The sequence below is a fragment of the Malaclemys terrapin genome, chromosome 2 (genome assembly GCF_027887155.1).
Source record: "Malaclemys terrapin pileata isolate rMalTer1 chromosome 2, rMalTer1.hap1, whole genome shotgun sequence".
Taxonomy (NCBI): domain Eukaryota; kingdom Metazoa; phylum Chordata; order Testudines; family Emydidae; genus Malaclemys; species Malaclemys terrapin.
Window position 1 is genome coordinate 128,320,785 of NC_071506.1, and position 7,693 is coordinate 128,328,477.

Consider the following 7,693-nt stretch of genomic DNA (forward strand, 5'->3'; position numbering starts at 1 on the left):
AGCCCGCCCTCCCGGGGCGGGGCCTGGCCTGGCTCCTCCTCGGGCGCGGGGAGGGGGGAGCAGGCCCAAGGGGGGACTAGGCCCGAGGGGGCGGGGCTGGGAGGCAGGCCCCCAAGGGGGGCAGGCCCCAAAAGAGAAGAGGGTGTTTAGACGCTCCCAAGGCGGGGGGGGGGGATTAGAGGGGGTGCTCAGTGCCCCCGACACAGCCCTGGGGCCTGGCACTGTCTCTCTGCCCTTCGGCTGTGCTTGGGTTGGCCCCAAGGATGCATTTTTTCAGGGTGGGAGTTGCCCCTCACGGAGCCAGCTCTGCCCTCTAGTCTCCTTTAATATCCATGAGCGGGGGGAGGGGAAACGGGACAGCTGGGTAGGGGGCTAGAGGGGTCAGGGGAGGAGAGATTAGAGAAGGGGGACTAGAGAGAAGCAGTGGGTACAGAGTAGGGACATGCAGGATCTGTTCTGCTGTCTAATCTACTGCTGTGATAGCACCAGGCTGCTGTTTGCAAGAGCTCATGGAGAAGGGTCCATAGAAAGCTGGAGGAAGAGGAGGAAGATCCTGGTCCCCAGCAGGATTTCATGTAAGTGTCACTCTTGATTAAACACAGCTGAGAGAGACATAAAGCCAGGAGGATGTGCGTGCGCGCACACACGAGTGAGCATACAGCACTGCTGGATCAGACTGTGAATGTTAATACAGCTGATGTCAGGGAGGATGATACAGATACTAGGAATACCTTGATTTAACTAGATAAAATATGTATTTCATTTAGTCCTATATATAAACATTTTAAATGCCTTTCCTATGCTTTGTGCACTCATCCTATAAAATAAAATATACAAGATAAAATATCAAGGATTGCATACATAAATAAATATCTACTCCACCAACCCTTGGCCAGTACCCAGCTCAAAACACCTGGGGAAAAAGAGAGTAAAATACACATTGCAGAATTTCTGGCCTGTGTATAGAAGACCATTATAAAAATTATAATATAAATGTATTTCCCAGCTGTTCCATTTCATATCAGCTGGCATGAAACTTCTATCTCAGCTATCCAATCGTTTAAACACAGTTTTGGGGAAAAAAGACTTTCTTGGGGCTGAGGTGGGAGAGTCTGTATATTTTCATTTTTACATACTGTAAAGCTGCCCTAGTTTTATTTGTAAATGTCAATGGTTAAACTGCTATGGCTAGTACATAGCAGCAAAACACACTCTTACTAAATGCAAATTCTAAACTAACAGCCAAACATCACAACATTCAAATACTGTGGTTTCCACATGAAATGTAATTTGTCCCTCTCTTGTACCACACATATCCAGTTAGAGGGAGCGGGCCAGTCTGAGAATACAAAAAGGTTGTTTACACATTGCCTGGCTGTAAGCACAACCTAGTGATCACATATTCAAATTAAGACACTCAAGGCCCTGAATAATCGACCCCACTGGGACACAATGCAAAGGAAAACAACCATTTTGTCTCGGAGGCTGACAATTTATTATAAAATGAGGCTCTGCGCTGCTGCAGTTGAGCCAGAACAGTTAATCCTTCTTGCATCAGACAGTACTGTACCTTCAGCTGCTGATTCTGCTGGCTTGCTCAGCTGATTGTATTTCTCATTCCACCAATCCCTTTTGGGGGGGAATACTCTGCTCTTTCTGGTTTGGTGCTGGGTCCCCTGTCCCCACCTCCTGCCTTTGTCTCTATTCACTGACTGTAACAATAGGAGAAAAGAGAAGCCATTCACTGCATACCAGCTGCTGTGTTGCAGCGTAGCTGTTACACAGAAGGCCACATGAAAGGGTTGTAGCCCTGTGTGTAGTATAGATCAGTGGGACATGTTAGGCACTCACCAGAACCACGTGTGGCCCAGAGATGTGCTGTGGGCAGACTGGCTTTATAGCATGCTGCTTTTTACATTTGTGAGGAAACTTTGTGCTCATGAAAGTGAGTGATGAATAGCACTGGTTAAAGTCATGCATAGCAGCAGGAAGGTGTAGTGTAAGGTTCTACCACACAACTTTGCCAGTGCATATTAATCCTGATCCTCAGCACCTCCTCCTGTTCCAGTCTGGGGATCTGCACACATCTCTAGTGGGTACACGTAGCAGGTGGCATGGATTCATTCAAAAGGTGCCTGCCAGTCCAAGCTTTTGAAGCCAAAGCAATTTAGGAGATCATAGCAAAGCTTGATTTCGGGGTTTCAGCTAGTCACTTTGCTCATGGCATGGATTCTTTGTGTTCATACAACCAATCTGCATGGCAGCCTCACAGGGTACCATGCTCTATATGCCAACTGCCTGCAACCCCCAAAGCAAATGAGCACTTCAGAGAGTGATCTCCAATCAATGCCATGACACATTTCTTTAACTTTTATTTTTCAAAGTCTCTTGCATGCATTGTGGCTTATCAATACAACCTAGTGGCTTAACATGAATAGGATTGTGCATATTTCTAAACAAATGGTGCTTTTTGAAACAAAATACATTGGAAGGGTTTTGTCTTTGTAGAGAGACAAAAAGTGCTTTTTACTTGAGCTTCTATTTCCAGGGGTGGATTTATGAGACAAGCTTGTTGTATGGGTGGCAAAGGCACCATCACTGTAGAGATTCATGTAGATTAGTAGCCCATTCTGGCCTTGCTGGCTGTGGTTTTAACAGCAGCACTCGACTGAGTGTTCCACTATTTGAATTCCTTGCGATAACGATTGTACATTTCCATACTGTCTTACATTTAGAAGGATCACAAAGTGCCTTACAAATACAGTTAGGGTTACCATACATCCGGATTTTCCTGGACATGTCCGGCTTTTTGGTCCTCAAATCCCCGTCCGGGGGGGAATTGCCAAAAAGCCGAACATGTCCGGGAAAATACTAGTCCCCTACTTACCTTAGAGCGGCTCTGGCAGGCTGCGAGCTGCAGGCAGATTCCCCCACGGCAGTGGCTGCTGCTGCTCCCCCCAGACACCTCAGCTTTGTGTAGCTGAAGAGCCGAGCTGCCCGAGTGCTACCAGCTTCACAGTTTGCTGGGCACCCCCCAGACCTTGCGCCCCCGGCCGGGCGCTTCCCCTCCTGGGCTCTGGCTGCGCTGGGGAAGCGCCCGGCCAGGGGCGCAGGGTCTGGAGGCTGCCCGGCAAACCGTGAAGCCGGTAGCGCTCGGGCAGCTGTTTCGCATGGCTGGGAGGGAGAGGGGGAATGCGGGGTGCTCAGGGGAGGGGGCGGAGAGTTTTGGGAAGGGGCGGAGTAGGGGCCAGGCCAGGGCCCCGTGGAGTGTCCTCTTTTTTTAATTTTTAAATATGGTAACCCTAACAAACACATACACAGAGATCACTTAACTTACCACTGTAGTGCAACATGACAGTGCACTCGAATAGTTTTAAGGCAAGAAATGAAGAATAAAGTCTGGTTGAACTGAAGAGGAATTTAAGACAGCAGAATATAATTACCACAGTAGGACAAGGACACTGGGGATAATTCTTTTGAAAAGTGCTATGGAAGGACCACAGTCTTACATTATGTCTGAAAGACAGATAGCTACCTCCAATAGCACAGTACTCCTATTTTCTGTGGGCCACTCATTCAATATCCAAAAGCACCTTCTATTGTACCACCATTGCCAATTTGTTGTATTCCTCACAGGTCTCCTATCCAACTGCTGACCCAGTTTGACCCCACTTAGTTTGTGAGAGTTGTGGAGGCTAGAAACTGCAGTAGGGATTTAGGCAGGCAGAATGTCATTATAACAATCGGAATTTTCTACAGGCCAGAAAACAGAAGGGCATGCCTTAATCTGCACCAGAGCTGTCAGTTGTCCACCTTCCACTATAACAAATGAAAGCTGCCATCTGTCCCATGGATAAAGGCATGCTGCTATTTGGCTAAGAGTGTAATCTACCAAGAATGCCTTTCCACAGAGCTGTTCAGTAACTAAGCTTGCTGAAAGGATAAACTAACATTTCAGCCCTTTTTTTAAACAGGACATTTTAATTCCCCTTACTTGTGTTTCGGTATGAATACTACACTCCTCCTCCTCCAAACCTTTCCACTGAATTTTGTAAAGTCACACGCCGTGGGTTACAACCCTAGAAAAGGGCATCATCTTCTAAAAGGCTAGCTAATATCTATTCAGCCACATTCACACAGGCAATTACAACCAATATTGGTTTTCAGGCCACATTACCTATCATTTTTGTTGGTGGTTCAGCTTTTTAATTTAAAAAAGAAAAAGCCCCATCTCCTCCTCCGACTTTGACTCCCAAATACCAGGCACATTCTTGGACTGTTCCCTTGGAATGTATAGACCAGGAGTTGGCAACGTTTCAGAAGTGGTATGCCACGTCTTCATTTATTCACTCTAATTTAAGGTTTGGTGTGTCAGTAATACATTTTAAAGTTTTTAGAAGGTCTCTTTCTATAAGTCTATATTATATAACTAAACTATTGTTGTATGTAAAGTAAATAAGGTTTTTAAAATGTTTAAGAAGCTTCATTTAAAATTAAATTAAAATGCAGAGCCCCCCGGACCGATGGCCAAGACCCGGGCAGTGTGAGTGCCACTGAAAATCAGCTTGCGTGCCGCCTTTGGCACACATGCCATAGGTTGCCTACCCTGGTATAGACTGATGTAATTCTTGCCCCGTGTCAGCAGTAGTAAACCTTTGTCCCAGTCCATAGAGCACCGCAGATTATAAAGCAGTTGAATGTGCATGTTGTTCTTCAGCACTGGCTCACCACATTGTTATGTTATCTATTAGCTGGTGAGGCAGTCCAGGATTGCTCTATGATCCTCTGTGTTATCAGAAATCTTCGGTTAAAGCTGACTGGTGACTAACAGTTGCATACCAAGTGAGAGAATTCTGGAAATCACTATTACAAAAATTGGACTGTAGGAGGCACAGCAATTTTGTTCTTAATGTTGCTTTTAATAAAAGGAAACCAGAAGCTAAAGAGTAAGTTCAGCGAATCTCAAATTCTTATTGAATCTAATCACAGCTTCATCTCATCACTTACCTGTAAATAACTAACTGCTATAGAGCTTACACTTAAAATACAATATCCTCAGAGAAAAGCAGCACAAAGGCTGAGGTGCAGCTACAATTCTAAAACCATGTTATATTAAAAAACCCTCTATGCCTATTCTTGAGAAACAATCCAGTCTTATTTCCATAACTGTGTATGCATTTCAGAGCTATAACTTCATGCACCAACTGCTTTCATTTGGATTCAGACGAATAATGAGGGCCCTCCATTCTGCAAAGCAAGTCATCATATGCTTCAGTTTCATTGACTTTAATGAAACTTAATCAGATGGTTTAAGCGTGCATTTAGTTCCATCCCTATTCAGTAAAGCACAAACATCTGCTTAAATACTATACTGAATTGGGGCCTAATAAAAGCTGAGCTCAGAGGATATGCAAGGCTCTGAGATAGTGAGGCTTCCTCTCCCATCACTAAGCTTAACTACATTTAAAATAATCGTAACACATAAGAAATCCTCTGTCCATTTCTTGTTCACCCATCTCTATGCTCAAATCATTCTGAAAAAAGATAAGTGTTCTCCCCTCCTGATATGTTCTGTATCACTCCTCTTTCAGGCACTGTTCATAAAGTGAGCCTTTTTGCAGCACAGGCACAAGGGTACAGAGTGGCAGGAGAGGAGACTGAAAACATAGACTTTGCAAGTCTCTTGGATTTCCACTCCCTGACTTCTTGATGAACTTAGTGTCCTGTTCCATGTTGTCATCATTATGATGTCATCACTTTGAAACTGCTTTTCAAAGTGTTCGCTAGCACTAAGTAACTTAATGGGCACTTCTGTTTTCTAGCTAGTCATAAGCCAGAATGTTTTAAAGCCCAGCTTATCTTCACAGTGCTTCTGCACTTGAGCAACTTAGAGACTAATATCTTTCCCCCAATTAAAAAAAATGAAATAACGCATGAAAAGGGAATGGTTAGAGCACAGTACTGGGGGTCGGGATTCTTTGGGATCTATTCAAATTGTGTCCCATCTCCCTGAGCCCTCTGCAAGTTTAAATAATTATAATATTCATCTTCCTCACATGGGGCACCTGTGAAGATTAATATTGATAAGACATAAATGCCACACATTGTTAGTCTAAGCGGCATAACTCAATGAAGCAGGTAGTCTTATGTCCAATGGGGACTTTTATTTTGAAAAATCATTTTTAGGGGACATTTCAGCAGGCATGCATAATCCTTTTTGGAAGGTAGTAAGGTGGGTGTTAACATACAGGACAGGGAGGGGTTCACTGCAAAGAAAACAATGTTGCGTTGAACAGCCCACATGGCGTAACTCCACAGCGTAGATGGCAGGTGCTCAGGAGAACATGGTCAAGCCCACTGCCCACAGTTAATTTAACAAAGTCAGAATGGTGCAAGATGCACAGGCAAAACCTCAGACCTAAGAAGGAGAATGCCACCATCTTAAATCCTCATTAGTCACAAGGAGTTTGAGCTCAGCCTTAACTCTTCATTTCTTTTGAGTGGTTGATATAATTAGTGTTTAATTAGCTGATGGAAGAAAGCTTTTAAAGCCTATGGTCAGAGGGAACAAAAGTTATCGTTAGTGATTATCTTTGAGAACTCATGGAGGACAGATGACGTCGCATAGGGTGAAAGGGCAAACGTAGTACTATCTTTAAAAAAGGGAACATAAGAGGCCCTGGGGAATTCTAGGCCAGTCAGCTTAACTTTGATACCTGGAAAGATACTGGAACAAATTATTAAACAACCAATTTAATCAGCATGGATATGCCAAACAAAAGCATGCAACCCCCCCGCAATCTAATTTCCTTCTTTAACAGGCTTACTGGCCTAATGGATAAGCAATATAGGTGATACCTTGATTTTAGTAAAGCTTTCAACACAGTCCCCCATGACATTCTCATAATGAAATTAGGGAAATATGGTTTAGGTGAAATTACCATAAGGTGGGTATATAAGTGGTTGAAAGTCCATACTCAAAGAGTAGTTATCAGAGGTTAAATACTGGAATAGGCTTCCGAGGGACATTGTGGAATCCCCATCACTGGAGATTTTTAAGTACAGGTTAGGCAAACACCTCTCAGGTCTAGGTCTACTTCGTCCTGCCTCAGCACAGGGGCTGGACTTGATGACCTCTTGAGGTCCCTTCCATCCCTACATTTCTATGAAAAGTTGCTCGGCAAAGTTACATTAATTTACATAAGTCACTAGCCTGTTTTGACCATTTTACTTCTAGCGAGGAGGCTGCAGGTTCCTCAGCCTGTACAATGACTGCGCTACTCTAGGTCACCAGAGAATTTGAGGAAGAGGAGCTAAGCGATGCCATTAATTTTGTAAGGTTACAGCAAGTGGAGTATTTTTCTGTACAATTTTTGTCTCGCTAACTTCATCTTAGCAAAGAAGCCTTTTCCTTCCTGGAACTTTTGTACCGATACTCATGTTCCCTTTCAAAAACAAAGTTTCTGCTAAATCTTAAGATTTCTTCTGTGAGCCTGAAGCAGTAATTTCTGGGAAAATTTTAAGCACATTATAGAGACACAGCTAGGATCCAACAGCAATTTCACTAAGGATTTAACATTCCTAGCACCAGGGTATTTAAACTGTGCACTAAATTAAAAGAGCACAAATGCCCAGAACGAATAGGTGTTTCTCTCTCAGCTCCTCCAGGGAAAATAACTAACTGCGACAGCAA